At 37.9% G+C, this 17,286-nt stretch overlaps 1 protein-coding gene across 11 annotated transcripts in view; it reads left to right on the forward strand.

The window, feature by feature from the left end:
• Positions 1–17,286, forward strand: part of DEUP1 (deuterosome assembly protein 1) — a 224,017-nt gene that overhangs the window by 91,661 nt on the left and 115,070 nt on the right. For all 11 annotated transcript variants that reach the window (XM_060303895.1, XM_060303890.1, XM_060303899.1 and 8 more), the window contains one exon: positions 8,476–8,529. The gene's annotated coding sequence lies outside the window, so the exon portion shown is untranslated. The remainder of the gene's footprint in view (positions 1–8,475; positions 8,530–17,286) is intronic.

Raw genomic sequence — 17,286 nt, forward strand, 5'->3', positions numbered from 1 at the left:
AGACACAGACTCACAGATATAGAAAACAAACTAATGGTTACCAAAGGGGAGAGGGAAGGGGGGGAGGGACAAATTAGGGGCATGGGATTAAGAGATACAAACCACAATGTATAAAATAGATAAGCAACAAGGATATATTGTATAGCACAGGGAATTATAGCCATTATCTTGTAATAAGCTATAATGGATTATAATCTGTAAAAATACTGAATCACTGTGCTGTACACCTGAAACTAATATAGTATTTTAAATCAACTATACTTCAATAAAAAAGTATATAAAGTAAAAAAAAAAAAAGGTGGGGGGGAATTGATAGCTGTGTAAGCGTATTAGTGGTTTGGGGACTTGAGGTGAAGCTCCAATTTGCGTCATTCAAGGTCCCTGATCTACCTCAAGGAGCCCACGTCACAGAATCCCACACTCTGACTTATCAAAATATTCATTTGACCTTGAAAACATTCTTGTGGATGTCATGCAGCTAGCAAACAATAAAGTATTTGAACAAAATGTTTGCATCAGTGACTCCAAATTGACACAAACTGTAGATTGCCTAGGATGAGAAACCTCTCAAAGGCTCATTTTATTTAGTGCCTGCAGGGTTTTGTTATTCTCTGTGCTAAAGATGACAAGCAGCATGTTAATTAAAGAACTGACATCCTTCAGTTCTCTTTTCTCACTAGTTGCAATATTCCTCTTTCTCCCCCAGCTCCCATCCACACTCCTGCCATTCCCAAAAAAAGTGCAAATGAAAGGTTTCACAGTCCTCATGTGAATAATCTGGGGGCAGATACAGTTCTCCTCATCAACCACTTTACAGCAAAGTCAAATCGTGTGCCCTGTTATGTTAAATTTTGATCTTTTTAACACAGGAAAAAATCATTTTGATAAAGGTCAATGCCTCCTTGATATTTATACACTTGAACCATATTGAAAATGCATTTTGAAATTCTGAAATCTTGAATTAATATGACAACGTGCAAAGACTGTGTGACACCATTTGTAATTCATTAGCACATACTTTACAATATATTAGCATCAAATGTGGAAGGCTCTGTCATGGTCCTGGGAAGCCTGGGAGTTTCATCCTGCTTTAGTCTCTAGCACCTTAAGGTTTTGACATGGATGACCAGAGACAATTCCAAATGATTCTTGCAGATCAGGAATAAATTAATTTATCCAGAAACCTGCTAGGTATAATATATGAGCCTGAGAAACATGCAGCCATCCAGCATATGTTTGTCTAGTTTCAAGCAGATTTTGAATACCAGACTGCCATAATGGGAATGAATTGTGACATGAACCTGGTAAATTGGGGACTGCATCTGCTGTCCTGCACCTGGCATGTGGCGTCCTCACATAGTGACTCTGCAAATGATTAAAGATCCCTACAGTTCACATCATTTTGAAATAGTGCCTGGGTAACCTCACATGTATCGTCAACAGCTCCTGGAACAGATGGAAATCTAACAGTGTCATAGATTTCGTAAGTTGTTCTTTGCTGATGCTAAAACCCACTGGACTATTTATTTTAAGGACTTATTGTCTTGGGAATTGGAAAACCAGTCTCTGATTTACAGATACTCACAGTGTCTAAAACAGTGATTTAATGACTATACTTAGTTTGACTATTACCTAAAATATTTAAATTTTAGCTCTTAAAAATTCCCAAATCCCCCCAAATCCTTTGACATCATAAAATATTCAGAATTCCCCTGAACTTGAAAACTTTTGTAAGGAATACAGCCTAGGAGTTTATGTTTAAAAATATTTATAAGGCTGTTTCTGGTTTTGCCATTATTAAAAAGAAAGCTGAATCCTCTGGATTTTGGAATTGACAGGGCTGCTTCATGTTTATTATTAATCTCTGTGACCAACCTACTTGGAAATGTAGTGCAATATTTTTGATCTGTTGTATAGTGTGTGCGTGTACGTGTATGTGCATGTGCATATATGCACACACATGTATAAGTGTTCAGATCTTTATGGAGCAAAACAAATGCACTAGTGCATGCGTGAATGTGGGCTTATCCTTGTGATCATTGTTGCCTGAACAAGCCAGCTTGTTCTTTTTTGTTTGTTTGTGTTTTTGTTTTGTTTTTTTGATAAGCCAATTTTTATTGTTTTTATTTTTTAACATCTTTATTAGAGTATAATTGCTTTACAATGGTGTGTCAGTTTCTGCTTTATAACAAAGTGAATCAGCAATACATATACATATGTCCCCATATCTCTTCCCTCTTGCATCTCCCTTCGTCCCACCCTCCCTATCCCACCCCTCTAGGTGGTCACAAAGCACTGAGCTGATCTCCCTGTGCTATGCGGCTGCTTCCCACTAGCTATCTATTTTATGTTTGGGAGTGTATATATGTCCATGCCACTCTCTCACTTTGTCACAGCTTACCCTTCCCCCTCCCCATATCCTCAAATCCATTCTCTACTAGGTCTGCATCTTTATTCCCATCTTGCCCCTAGGTTCTTCTGACCATTTTCTTTTTTTTTAAGATTCCCTATATATGTGTTAGCATACGGTATTTGTTTTTCTCTTTCTAACTTACTTCACTCTGTATGACAGTCTCTAGGTCCATCCACCTCACTACAAATAACTCAGTTTCATTCATTTTTATGGCTGAGTAATATTCCACTGTATATATATGCCACATCTTCTTTATCCATTCATCTGTCGATGGACATTTAGGTTGTTTACAGTTCTTGGCTATTGTACATAGTGCTGCTATGCACATTGGGGTGCACGTATCTTTTTGAATTAGAGTTTTTGTATTTTCTGGATATATGCCCAGTAGTGGGATTGCTGGGTCATATGGTAATTCTATTTTTAGTTTTTTAAGAAGCCTCCATACTGTTCTCCATAGTGGCTGTATCAATTTACATTCCCACCAACAGTGCAAGAGGGTTCCCTTTTCTCCACACCCTCTCCAGCATTTATTGTTTGTAGATTTTTTGATGATGGCCATTCTGACTGGTGTGAGAGGATATCTCATTATAGTTTTCATTTGCATTTCTCTAATTATTAATGATGTTGAGCATTCTTTCATGTGTTTGTTGGCAATCTGTATATCTTCTTCGGAGAAATGTCTATGTAGGTCTTCTGCCCATTTTTGAATTGGGTTGTTTGTTTTCTTGATATTGAGCTGCATGAGATGCCTGAATGTTTTGGAGATTAATCCTTTGTCAGTTGCTTCATTTGCAAATATTTTCTCCCATTCTGAGGGTTCTCTTTTGGTCTTGTTTATGGTTTCCTTTGCTGTGCAAAAGCTTTTAAGTTTCATTAGGTCCCATTTGTTTATTTTTGTTTTTATTTCCATTTCTCTAGGAGGTGGGTCAAAAAGGATTTTGCTGTGATTTATGTCATAGAGTGTTCTGCCTATGTTTTCCTCTAAGACTTTGATGGTGTCTGGCCTTACATTTAAGTCTTTAATCCACTTTGAGTTTATTTTTGTGTATGGTGTTAGGAAGTGTTCTAATTGCATTCTTTTACATGTAGCTGTCCAGTTTTCCCAGCACCACTTATTGAAGAGACTGTCTTTCTCCACTGTATATTCTTCTTCCTTTATCAAAGATAAGGTGACCATATATGTGTGGGTTTATCTCTGGGCTTTCTATCCTGTTCCATTGATCTATATTTCTGTTTTGGTGCCAGTACCATACTGTCTTGATTACTGTAGCTTTGTAGTATAGTCTGAAGTCAGGGAGCCTGATTTCTCCAGCTCCATTTTTCTTTCTCAAGATTGCTTTGGCTATTTGGGGTCTTTTGTGTTTCCATGCAAATTGTGAAATGTTTTATTCTAGTTCTGTGAAAAATGCCAGTGGTAGTTTGATAGGGATTGCATTGAATTCGTAGGTTGCTTTGGGTAGCAGAGTCATTTTCACAATGTTGATTCTTCCAATCCAAGAACATGGTATATCTCTCCATCTATTTGTATCATCTTTAATTTCTTTCATCAGTGTCATACAATTTTCTGCATACAGGTCTTTTGTCTCCTTAGGTAGGTTTATTCCTAGATATTTTATTCTTTTTGTTGCAGTGGTAAATGGGAGTGTTTTCTTAATTTCACTTTCAGATTTTTCATCATTAATGTATAGGAATGCAAGAGATTTCTGTGCATTAATTTTGTATGCTGCTGCTTTACCAAAATCATTGGTTAGCTCTAGTAGTTTTCTGGTAGCATCTTTAGGATTCTCTATGTATAGTATCATGTCATCTGCAAACAGTGACAGCTTTACTTCTTCTTTTCCGATTTGGATTCCTTTTATTTTTTTTTCTTCTTGGATTGCTGTGGCTAAAAATTCCAAAACTATGTTGAATAATAGTGGTGAGAGTGAGCAGCCTTGTCTTGTTCCTGATCTTAGTGGAAATGGTTTCAGTTTTTCACCATTGAGGATGATGTTGGCTGTGGGTTTGTCATATATAGCCTTTATTATATTGAGGAAAGATCCCTCTATGCCTACTTTCTGGAGGGTTTTTATCATAAATGGTTGTTGAATTTTGTCAGAAGCTTTCTCTGCATCTATTGAGATGATCATATGGATTTTCTCCTTCAATTTGTTAGTATGGAGTATCACGTTGATTGATTTGCTTATAGTGATTCTTATCCTTGCATTCCTGGGATAAACCCCACTTGATCATAGTGTATGATCCTTTTAATGTGCTTTTGGATTCTGTTTGCTAGTATTTTGTTGAGGATTTTTGCATCTATGTTCATCAGTGATATTGGCCTGTAGTTTTCTTTCTTTGTGACGTCTTTATCTGGTTTTGGTATCAGAGTGATGGTAGCCTTGTAGAATGAGTTTGGAGTGTTCCTCCCTCTGCTATATTTTGGAAGAGTTTGAGAAGGATAGGTGTTAGCTCTTCTCTAAATGTTCGGTAGAATTCGCCTGTGAAGCCATCTGGTCCTTGGCTTTTGTTTGTTGGAAGTTTTTTAATCACAGTTTCAATTTCAGTGCTTGTGACTGGTCTGTTCATATTTTCTATTTCTTCCTGGTTCAGTCTGGGAAGGTTGTGCATTTCTAAGAATTTGTCCATTTCTTCCAGGTTGTCCCTTTTACTGGCATATAGTTGCTTGTAGTAATCTCTCATGATCCTTTGTATTTCTGCAGTATCAGTTGTTACTTCTTTTTCATTTCTAATTCTATTGATTTGAGTCTTCTCCCTTTTTTCTTCATAAGTCTGGCTAATGGTTTATCAATTTTGTTTATCTTCTCAAAGAACCAGCTTTTAGTTTTATTGATCTTTGCTATCGTTTCCTTCATTTCTTTTTCATTTATTTCTGATCTGATCTTTATGATTTCTTTCCTCCTGCTAACTTTGGGGTTTTTTTGTTCTTCTTTCTTTAATTGCTTTAGGTGTAAGGTTAGGTTGTTTATTTGAGATGTTTCTTGTTTCTTAAGATAGGCTTGTATAGCTATAAACTTCCATCTTAGAACTGCTTTTGCTGCATCCCATAGGTTTTGGGTCATTGTGTTTTCATTGTCATTTGTTTCTAGATATTTTTTGATTTCCTCTTTGATTTCTTCAGTGATCTCTTGGTTATTAAGTAGTGTGTTGTTTAGCTTCCATGTGTTTGTATTTCTTACAGATTTTTTCCTGTAATTGATATCTAGTCTCATAGCATTGTGGTCAGAAAAGATACTTGATATGATTTCAATTTTCTTAAATTGACCAAGGCTTGATTTGTGACCCAAGATATGATCTGTCCTGGAGAATGTTCCATGAGCACTTGAGAAGAATGTGTATTCTGTTGTTTTTGGATGGAATGTTGTATAAATATCCATTAAGTCCATCTTGTTTAATGTGTCACTTAAAGCTTGTGTTTCCTTATTTATTTTCATTTTGGATTATCTGTCCATTGGTGAAAGTGGGGTGTTAAAGTTCCCTACTATGATTTTGTTACTGTCGTTTCCCCTTTTATGGCTGCTAGTATTTGCCTTATGTATTGAGGTGCTCATATGTTGGGTGCATAAATATTTACAATTGTTACATCTTCTTGTTGGATTGACCCCTTGATCATTATGTAGTGTCCTTCTTTGTCTCTTGTAATTGTCTTTGTTTTAAAGTCTATTTTGTCTGATATGAGAATTGCTACTCCAGCTTCCTTCTGATTTCCATTTGCATGGAATATCTTTTTCTGTCCCCTCACTTACAGTCTGTATGTGTCCCTAGGTCTGAAGTGGGTCTCTTGTAGACAGCATATGTACCGGTCTTGTTTTTGTATTCATTCAGCCAGTCTATGTCTTTTGGTGGGAGCATTTAATCAATTTACATTTAAGGTATGTATGTTCCTGTTACCATTTTCTTAATTGTTTTGGGTTTATTATTGTAGGTCTTTTCCTTCTGTTGTGTTTCCTGCCTAGAGAAGTTCCTTTAGCATTTGTTGTAAAGCTGCTTTGGTGGTGCTGAATTCTCTTAGCTTTTGCTTGTCTGTAAAGCTTTTAATTTCTCCATCAAATCTGAATGAGATCCTTGCTGGGTAGAGTAATCTTCGTTGTAGGTTTTTCTCTTTCATCACTTTAAATCTGTGCTGCCACTCCCTTCTGGATTGCAGAGTTTCTGCTGAAAGATCAGCTGTTAAACTTTTTGGGATTCCCTTATGTGTTACTTGTTGTTTTTCCCTTCTGCTTTTAATATTTGTTCCTTGTATTTAATTTTTGATAGTTTGACTAATATATGTCTTGGCATGTTTCTGCTTGGATTTATCCTGTATGGGACTCTCTGTGCTTCCTGGAGTTGATTAACTATTTCCTTTCCCATATTAGGGAAGTTTTCAACTACAGTCTCTTCAAATATTTTCTCTGTCCCTTTCTTTTTCTCTTCTTCTTCTGGGACCCCTATAATTCAAATGTTGGTGCATTTACTGTTGTCCCAGAGGTCTCTGAGACTGTCCTCAATATTTTTCATTCTTTTTTCTTTTTTCTGCTCTATTCTGCAGTAGTTATTTCCACTATTTTATCTTCCAGGTCACTTATCCGTTCTTCTGCCTCAGTTATTCTGCTATTAATCCCTTCTAGAATATATTTAATTTCATTTATTGTGTTGTTTATCATTGTTTTTTTGCTCTTTCATTCTTCTAGGTCCTGGTTAAACTTTTGTTGTATTTTCTCCATTCTATTTCCAAGATTTTGGATCATCTTTACTATCATTATTCTGAATTCTTTTTCAGGTAGACTGCCTATTTCCTCTTCATTTGTTAGGTCTGATAGGTTTTTGCCTTGCTCCTTCATCTGCTGTGTGTTTCTCTGTCTTCTCATTTTGCTTAACTTACTGTGTTTGGGGTTCCTTTTTGCAGGCTGCAGGTTCATAGTTTCTGCTGTTTTTGGTGTCTGTCCCCAGGGGCTAAGGTTGTTTCAGTGGGCTGTGTAGGCTTCCTGGTGGAGGGGACTAGTGCCTGTGTTCTGGTGGATGACGCTGGATCTTGTCTTTCTGGTGGGCAGGTCCACATCTGGTGTTGTGTTTTGGGGTGTCTGTGGCCTTATGATTTTAGGCAGCCTCTCTTTTATTTTTTTAAAAAAAATATCAACATTTTATACTATACTGTTTTAAATTTTTATATTTTACCTTCTTTGTCTTGAACCTTCTTAGGGTAAAAAATGGCATAAAAGTATAAATAAGTACATGTTAGCTTTAATTACTTATCATAATGGCCACCACCTGTTTAGCATCTTACTGTGGCAACTTGTCCCTGCCAAGCCCTGTGGTATGTGCTTTCCATGCTTTGTTCTATTTAATTTTTGCCATAACTCCATGAGATAAGTATTATGTTCAGATTCTTTTAGTTGTAAATGATAGGAACACAAGTCAAACTAGTTTAAGCAAAACGAATTTACTGGCTCAATTAGCCAAAGGATCTGGGGTAGTGGTTCAGCTGCATCCAGGGCTCAAACAGTGCTATTAAGGTACTATCTGTATCCCTACCTCTAACCCTACCCTCATCCCCGTCCCTACCTCTAGCTCCACCCTCGTCCCTATCCCTACTTCCAACTCTATCTCTATGCCTATCTCTAACTGTATTCCTATTCCTATCCCTAACTCTACTCCTCTCCTCAGCTCTATCTCTATCCTCTCCTCTGTCTCGAGCTCCATCTATATCCCTTTCCTTATCCCCATCTCTATCTCGCCAAAATCTCTCTTCCTATAGCAATCATGGTGGGCGTCAATAGACTCAAACTTATATTCTACCCCCTTAGTAACCCAAACAAAAGGGAAGCATCTTCTCTACAGTCTGGGAGTAAAATCCCAGGGAATTGTCTGATTGGCTCCCTTGGGCGTTCTGCCTCTCCCTGAAGTTGAGATTGATTAGAGAGGTGGGCAATGTGGTTGACCAGGCCCAGGTCATATCCAACCATGCGAATAGAACAGAGCTCAACCCCTACTGAGCTAAGCACGTGGAGTGAGTGTCCCTACGGGAAGATAGAAAAATGCCTGGCAGGCAAAAATGGAAGATTTCTGTTCTCTCCTCGCAGATGAGAAAACTGAGCTCAAAGAGATTACTTCATTTTCCCAAGGACACATGAGAGGTAAGTCATGGGGCTGGGATTCAACTCCAGTTCTGTCTGACTCTACAGTCTTTGTCCCCTAACACTCTGCTGAATTACCTTCCTTTATACAGTACTAAAAAGTAAACAGTAAACCTTCAAAGTTTAAAAGATGATGAACCAGAAATAAAGAAAAATAATTACTTTGCCCAAATTTGTGAGATAGGGCTAAGGCTGTGATCTGAATTGCCCCCACCCCCATATCCTACCCAACCAAGTTAAGTATCCTTAACAAAAAAGTATACTATTCCTTTTTATACATTGTTCAAAAACAAACAACTAAAAACATATGTGAGTCACTTTATGCCTTTAGGGAGTTTACGTTTCATTTTTCTTGAAGCTTTGTTCTTTACATAGATAGTTCCTATAAAGATATTTTATACTCAGCTTCTTAATACCTTTTTCTAACTAGACATAATCATAGCAACCTTAAACTACTCAAATGGATTCCTACGTGAACTCTACTTGTCTTGGCACTGCTTTAACACTGGTCATGTTTTTTGGTTAAAAAAACCTCTACCCTAAGAGAATACAGGCTACCCTTCCTACATACTTTCTATGTTTAACACTCATCCATAGGAATTCTAAAAGGTTAAGACATGCCACATCAATATTAAGGGATTGGGTGCAGGGAAGGATCTTAGAGATGATTAAACCCAATCATCTCATTTCACAGATGAGAGAAATGAGATTCAGAGGTTAAGTGGCTTACCCAAAGTCGCTCCACTGCTTTGGCAGAATTTGGGAACCTAGTTTTTCTGATGCTTTGTCTAACACTGTGTCATTACCCACATTGCCCCATATCTCATTTACCATGCCCTGCTGGGTCTTCCTCTCCAGGACCTGAGACGCAACCTCCTCTGAGACTTTGTGGGCCAGAAAATTCAAGCTATAAACATGTGCCCTTGCACATTAGCCATGTGATTAAAATAAAGACGAGACAGACACAATCAAATTCCAAGGAATAGGAAAGTGTGACTGAAAAATGCCAGGGTAAAGGTGTGGAGGTGGTTCAAGATGGCAGAGTAGGAAGATCCTGAGCTCACCTCCTCCCATGGACACACCAAATTTACAACTACATATGGGGAAACTATCTCTGAGAACAGCCTGAAGACTAGCAAAAAAGAGGGCTACAACTAAAGATAAAGGGTAGGGACTTCTCTGGCGGTCCAGTGGTTAAGACTCCACACTTCCACTGCAGGGGGCACAGGTTCCATCCCCAGTAGGGGAACTAAGATACCTCATGCCACGTGGTGGCCAAAAAATAAATAAGTAAAAAGGTAAAGGGTAAAAGCCACATTGAGATGAATAGGAGGGGTGGAGACATGGTCTGGCTGGGATCCACATCCCACAGGCAGAAGGGAAATCACAGCCTCAGAGGTTCCCCCTGAGGAGCAAGGGTTCCAAATCCCACATTGGGGTCCCCAGCCCGGGGCACCCACACAGGGAAGATGAGCCCTCATGACATCCGGCTTTGAAAACAAGTGGGACTTATATCCAAGTGGGCCAGAGGGCTGTAGGAAACTGAGAATCCACACTTAAGGGGCACGCACAAAAACTCCAAGGCCCAGCACAGAAGCAGCAGTATGAAACGCACCTAGAGATTCATTGACCAAGTTTAGGGTATGTGCCTGAGGGCAGGGATCTGATGGAACTTTTTCTTATAAAGGAGCTGGTGGATGCCAGTTTTGTTGTTTGGTTGGTTGGGTTTTTTTCTTTCTAGCTCACCCTCTACCTAGCTGGCCCAGTGCTGGCAGGTGCCATTACTGAGTCTCCCCATGCAACCAATTAACCCTGGATTCACCCATGAACCCAACAGCACGGTGCTCTTCCAAAGCAGCCCCCACACTTCACCAGGCCTGGCAGGTGCCCTTGGCTGGCATTAGAGCCAGGCAACCGAAACAAAAGGAAAAATAAACAAATGGGACTATATCAAACTAAAAAAGCTTTTACACTGAGAAGAAAAATATCAACTAAATATAAAGGCAGCCTACCAAATGGGAAAAATATTTGCAAAAATGTCTGATAAGAGGTTAATATCCAAAATATATGAATAACTCATACAACTCAATATTTTTCTTTAAAAAACCCAGCAATCCACTTAAAAAATGGGTGGATGTTCTGAATAGACATTTTTCCAAAGAAGACATACAGATGGCCAACAGGTACATGAAAAGATGCTCAACATCACGAATCATCAGGGAAATGCAAATCAAAACCACAGTGAGATACCACCTCACACCTGTTAAGATGGTAGTTATCAAGTACACAATAAATAACAAGTGTTGGCAAGCAGGCAGAGAAAGGGAACCCTTGTGCACTGCTGGTGAGAATGTGAATTGGTGCAGCCACTATGGAAAACACTGTGGAGGTTCTGCAAAACATTAAAAACAGAACTACCATATGATCCAGCAATTCCACTTCTGGGTATTTACCTTAAGAAAACAAATTTTCACTAATTTGAAAGGATATATGCACCCTTATATTCACTGCAGCATTATTTACAAAAGCCAAGATATGGAAGCAACCTGAATGCTCATGGATAGATGAGTGGACAAAGAAGATGTAACACACACACACACACACACACACACACACACACACACACACACTGGAATATTACTCAGCCATAAAAAAGAATAAAATTTTGCCATTTGTGACAGCATGGATGCACCTAGAGGTATTATGCTAAGTGAAATGAGTCGGATAAGGACAAATATTGTATAATTTCACTTATATGTGGAATCTAAACAAAACAAATGAGCAAACAAAACAGAAATGGATTCATTGATACAAAGAACAAACAGGCGATTGCCGGGGAGGAGGAGGCAGAGTTTGGCAAAATAGGTGAACGGGATTAAGAGGTACAAACTTCCAGTTATAAAATAAATGAGTCACAAGATGTAATAGACAACATAAGGAATATAGTCAATAATACTGTAATAATTTTGTATGTAACGAATGATTACTAGAATTATTGTGTTGATCATTTTGTCATGTATTTGATTGTCAAATCACTATGTTGAACACTTGAATCTAATATAATACTTTACATCAACTGTACTTCAATTTGAGAAAAAAAAGTGAGAGAGCAGGAAGAATCAAAGACAGTGCAGATGTGTCCTGCTTGAGGAATAGCACAGATGCCATGGCTGTGTCAGGAAACTCTGAGGGAACCCACTAGCTCCTGTTCTACACATGTCACATAAGGCTTTCATCTCGTAGCTAACGTCTTTCTGTACCTTTACAATGAAGACAGTAGACTCAGAGAAAAATGTATTCCTTCTATTCAATTTCATGTCTACCCTAAAGCTGTTTAGAAAGTGATTTTTTGATATACCTCTCTCTACATAAAGCAATGGTCCAACGTGTGGAAATAGTAGAGAGGGTTATTAGATCTCTAATTAGTTCTCAATTGTTCTGCATTTCATAAAAAGGTTGGAAATAAATCCAGTTAAACATTTTCTTTAATGCCAGGAGATTTTAACAGATGCTGTATTTGATGAATTTAAGTATGCTTCTTGAATCTTGTGCAGAAACTCGTTTTCATTATAGAACAAATAATTCTACCACTGTGTCACAGAAATGAAAAAAGAAAGAAAGAACACCAAGATAAAAGAGTGCCAATAAGTCCTTGCAAATGACTGCTAAAAATTGTCCAGATAATTCTGGTATTCTATTTTTCTATCCCAAAGCATTTTTGTTCTCTTCCTTTTAATAATTCCTTTTCCAAAGGTGTTCAAACCACAATAAATTGTCATGTTGTCATAGTAGCCTCATCTCCATATGTGAATTAATTATATGTTGACTTGAAGGAACATGATTTTCTTATAAAATGCTAGGCCGATACTGCTAGTGAAGAGATTAAGCTACTTTGAAAACTCTGAGGTAATAAAATTCTATTAATCATAGTGCTGTAAAGCTTCAAAGTATATCTTCATGTTAATGTTCAGAAACCTAAATGACTTCTTTCAACTGTAGCAGTTTCACTGGAATAACAGAGTTCTATAGTACTGACGTACACCCTTTAATAAAGGTATTTCTCAGAATTAGGATATATGTTCTAATTCTGAATACCGTGAAACATATTCTGGGCTTTCTTTCACTTAAGTTCAGAAATGCAAGGCCAGGCCTACACAAGACTGAGCATTTCCTCTTAGGCCAAGAATGGCAAAGAGTTTTCAACTGAAGACTGAACTCCAATATACCTAAAAATAAGTGTTGGGAACGACTGTGAGTGAGATTCCAGCCTCTGTAGGGAATGAGAGCTTTATCGGTTGGTGATGTCTCCCACAGACAAAAAAAGGAGATGCAGCACTCTGTGGTGCATTTATACTCTCCAAAAGATAGTTCTTATTGTCTCTTTGTTTTCTTTTGTTTCAGTTTTAATTTTTATCAAACTTATATATGTACATAGCTAGAAAGTCAAATAGTCATGGTTAGAAAGCCCAAGAGAAAGACAAAAATCAGTAGTTTCCTGATCAACCTCTTCCCACCCTTGATTTTCACTCCCAGAGGTAACCATTTCAAGTTCTTTAGCTATTCTTTTCGTATTTGCCTCTGTAGTTCTGAGAGTTGTTAGGTACTTGGAAACAACAGACTGACTCTAGACATGGGGTAGCTCATGGGGATGCTAAGCTTCCAAGAACAGTGATTAAACCACACAGCAGACTCCCCTGAAAAAAGACACATTCTACCACCACGTGCCCCATGGATGTCAATTCTGCTCTGGAACTCAACCTTGTGGCCGCCCTCCAAAGCTGAATTGCTCTGCTATAGCCCTCACCAGCCAAATGCTTTCCATATGGGATCACCTTCCTCAAGTTGCTCACTTCTAGATCAGAATCTCACGGGAGTGAGTCTGCTGGCAGAGCCCAGGTCACATGGGTCTGTGCTAGCTGAAAAGGACACTGGAACAGAATTTGGGAGTTTATTTTGGGGATACAGGATTCATATGGCAGTAAATTCCCCAAATATAACAGTATGTTGTTCAAAAGGAGTTAGACAGCCTGAAAAGAAATGACAAATACCTACCACAGCTTTCTAATGAGCAAGTTTATTCTACTATTTATTAATTTTGTATTTTAGAGATTTTCTAGGCTCTCCCCACTGTTGGAGATACATCATGACACCCCTGGACACCACACAGACTCCTCCTTCATCTACCCACACATTTATCTATATCATATTTTTAAATAGATCACTATTTGAGTTTGCATTATTTTGTCTATGTGAACATTATTTTTATCTTAGCTAAGTACTGTATTATATTCTTTTCTTTTATAATGTTATGTTTTCCCTAGAATTAATAGTTAACTTTTTTCATTTGATAACTTTCTATATACCTATCATTAATGCATCCTAAACTTTATTCCAGAATTGTAATTTCTTGTATCATATTTTAAAATTTCTAAGGTCTATTTGGTTTTCTAAATGTTCTTTTTATAACTTTTGTGTGCATGTGTCATGGATGTAATGGAGGGATGTAATCATCCGTGAAGATGATTATAGTTTTTTGTTTTTGTTTTTTCTGCTTCCTATGTTGTTTCATCTGTGCTAACTTTTTCTATTTGTTTTGGTCTGTCTGCTGTTAAAAGTTTCCCCAAATCTCTTGTTATTCTTATTTTGCTCATATTTAAGAAAGAGGACTTAAAATTGTGAGAAGAGAGAATAGGGCCTATTAAAGACTTGGCTTCACTGAAGGATAATGAGTAGAACACAGCTATTTCATCAGGGGTCTCCCAAGTGCAAGTAGTTATTTTGTTTTTCTCATTTTCCTCTTTGGCTGATCACTTTCCTCAGAGAGGAATCCTCTAATCTCCTGCCTTTAAATATGACTGCCAGCATTCTAAGAGCTGAGCCATGGAAGAGGTTGTTTAGAATAGAGGCTTTCATTCAGTTCCCCTGTTTTTGGTATGGTACTCCGTCCTCCTCTCTGCTGAATGCCCTAAGTCTGGAGACCTCTGGTTTGACATCTCCAGAGAGTAAACCTCTAGTTTTCTGCCAGATTCAAGAAGAGGCAGTTATCCAGCTGGGGAATGGTATAGAGGGAAGGATCTGGGTACACCCTATGTAGATGTTCAATCAACACTCTGTTTTCTTCCCTACCTGTTCCCCAATATTTTGAAGTACTTGGTGGATTCAATTCCTGAGCTTTCTTTTCTGGAAATCCCTGGCATGAGTTGACGTACTTCAGCTCTTGTAGGCTTAGATTTCAGCTTCCCCTGGTCTAAGGAGTCAGTCACCACTAATCCATCAGCTTTCCAGCTGCCAAAATTACACCACTGTCTTCCTTCCTGTTCTTTCTCTTCCTGTTCCCTTCCCTTTCTCTCTCCTCCTTCTCTCTCTCATTCTCTCTCTCTCTCTTGCAATCTCTCTCTCTCTCTCCCTCTCTCTTTCTCTATCAGTATCTACCTCCCTCTCCCCTCTTCTTCTATTTCTGTGTGTGTGTGTGTGTGTGTGTGTGTGTGTGTGTGTGTGTGTCTATCTCATCTTCTATTGACATTGTAGTGGAATTTCAGGAGAGGAGAGTAGGGAAGGTATGTTTCAATCTTCTGTATTAATCAGAAATACTTTGTTATATATTCTTTCTTAAAATCTTGTCAACACCCTGTCGTCCAACAGATAGAATTGAAATTATGTTTTTCACAATTTACAGGGCTGATTTTATCCACTTTCAACAAATCAGGTCTTCAGTACTAACAAACTGGTGTTCCTGTTGGGCTTTTGATCATTATGTTGAGATCTGGGTAAGGTCTCATCTCCATTCTCTTCCAATCTCAATCCAATGTTTATAGCTAAAAGTTAAATCTCTCCCTGTTATGCACACTTGCTACCTTCTAATTATATAAGCAATACATGTTTATTTTAGCAAGTTTGGAATCACAGAAAGACACAAAGAAGGAGTAAAAAATTACTTGTAATTATTCCTCTTTTTCAATGTAATGTGTAAAACTCCTCTGCAGTCCACTAGGTTCATTTCCAACCACCTACCATACCTCTGTAAGTACTATCAACATTTTCATCTGTAAGCTTCTAGAAACTTTTATGCTTACACCTACATATGTAAGATTTGGTTGCAAAATAAAAAAAATCACGCTATATATAAAATAAAATAAAATAAAAAAATCACACTATATATATAAATATATAAAAAATAAAATAAAAAATCACGCTATATATATCATTGCTTGCTCTGTTCTTTTTAATTAATGATATATCAACAATGCTTTTCTAAGTTAGTATTTTTTAACATACCTCATTATTTTTAATGGGTATTGATATGGTTTTAAAATACATTCACAAAGTAAAAGAAGTCCATTAATTCTTGATACTCCTTTCCAAAAGGTGGAGCCTAATTCCCCTCCCCTGAGTGTGGACTGAACTTAGTGACTCGCTTCTAATGAATAGAATGTGGTGGAAGTGACATTATGTGACTTCTGAGACTAGATCATAAAAGGCATAGCAGCTTCCCCTTTTCTCTTTCTCTCTCAGATCACTCATTCTGAGAGAAGCCAGTTTTTTGTCATGAGGACACTCAAGAAGCCCTGAAGAAAGACCTATATGGCCAGGAACTAAGGTCCCATGCCAACAGCCAGTGAGGAACAGTGGCCCTCTGACAGTACACATTCAAGTGAACCATCTTGGCAGTGGATTCTCCAGCCCCACTGAAGCCTTTAAAAGAATGCCATGGGAGGAGTTTGGGATTAACATATATACACTATTGTATATAAAACAGATAAACAGCAAGGACCTACTGTATAGCACAGGGAACTGTACTCAATATCTTGTAATACCTATAATGGAACTATAATGGAAAATAATCTGAGAAAGATTATATATATATATATATATATATATAACTGAGTCACTTCGCTGTACACTTGAAACTAACACAACTTTGTAAATTAACTATACTTCAATTTACAAAAGTGAAAACAGCCCCACTGACATCTTGACTATAATCTCATGAGAGACCCTGAGCCAAAGCCACCCAGTTAAGTTGCTTCCTGATTCTTGACCCACAGCAATTGTGATATAATAAATGGTTGTTATAAGCTGCTATGTTTTGGAGTAATTTGTTACACAGCAGTAGATAATGATACTGATTTTGATACCTGGAAGTTGGGTGCTATCCTAATAAGTACCTAAAAATGTGGAAGTGGCTTTGGAACTGGGTAGTGGGCAAAGGCTGTAAAGGCTTTGAGGAGAGTGTCAGAAAGTGTTAATAGAGGCCTGGGAGACTCCTTGCCATAGGGAGACTCTGGTGAGAGCTTACAGGAAAGTGAGGAACAGCTTTAGGGAAACTGGAGAAAAGGGGATCCTTGTTACATAGTGGCAGAAAGTTTAGTAAGACTGTCCCCTGTGGTAATGTGGAAAGTAGAAAATGTACATGATGTGCCAGGTGATCTAGTTAAGGACATTTCCAGGTAAAATGCTGAAGGTGCCACCTGGTTTCTTCTTGCTGATTGTAATGAAATATGAGAGGAAAGAGAGAAACCAAAGGAAGGATTGTCAAACACAAAGAAGCCAGAACTGGATGGTTTTTAAAAATTCTGTCTTTGCAGATGGCAAACAAAACTAAAATGAAGAAATGGGTTTGCAGCAAAGATCAATTCCAGGCCACTGCCAAGAAAGCCTAGTTTAGAGATGAGGCTAAGAGTATAGCTTTAAAATACTTTGCTTATGACCTCAGGAAGATCTAAGATGGTGCCTCAGAGAACTGTTCAAACAACAGAG

Source organism: Globicephala melas, chromosome 8, assembly GCF_963455315.2.
Source record: "Globicephala melas chromosome 8, mGloMel1.2, whole genome shotgun sequence".
NCBI lineage: Eukaryota > Metazoa > Chordata > Mammalia > Artiodactyla > Delphinidae > Globicephala > Globicephala melas.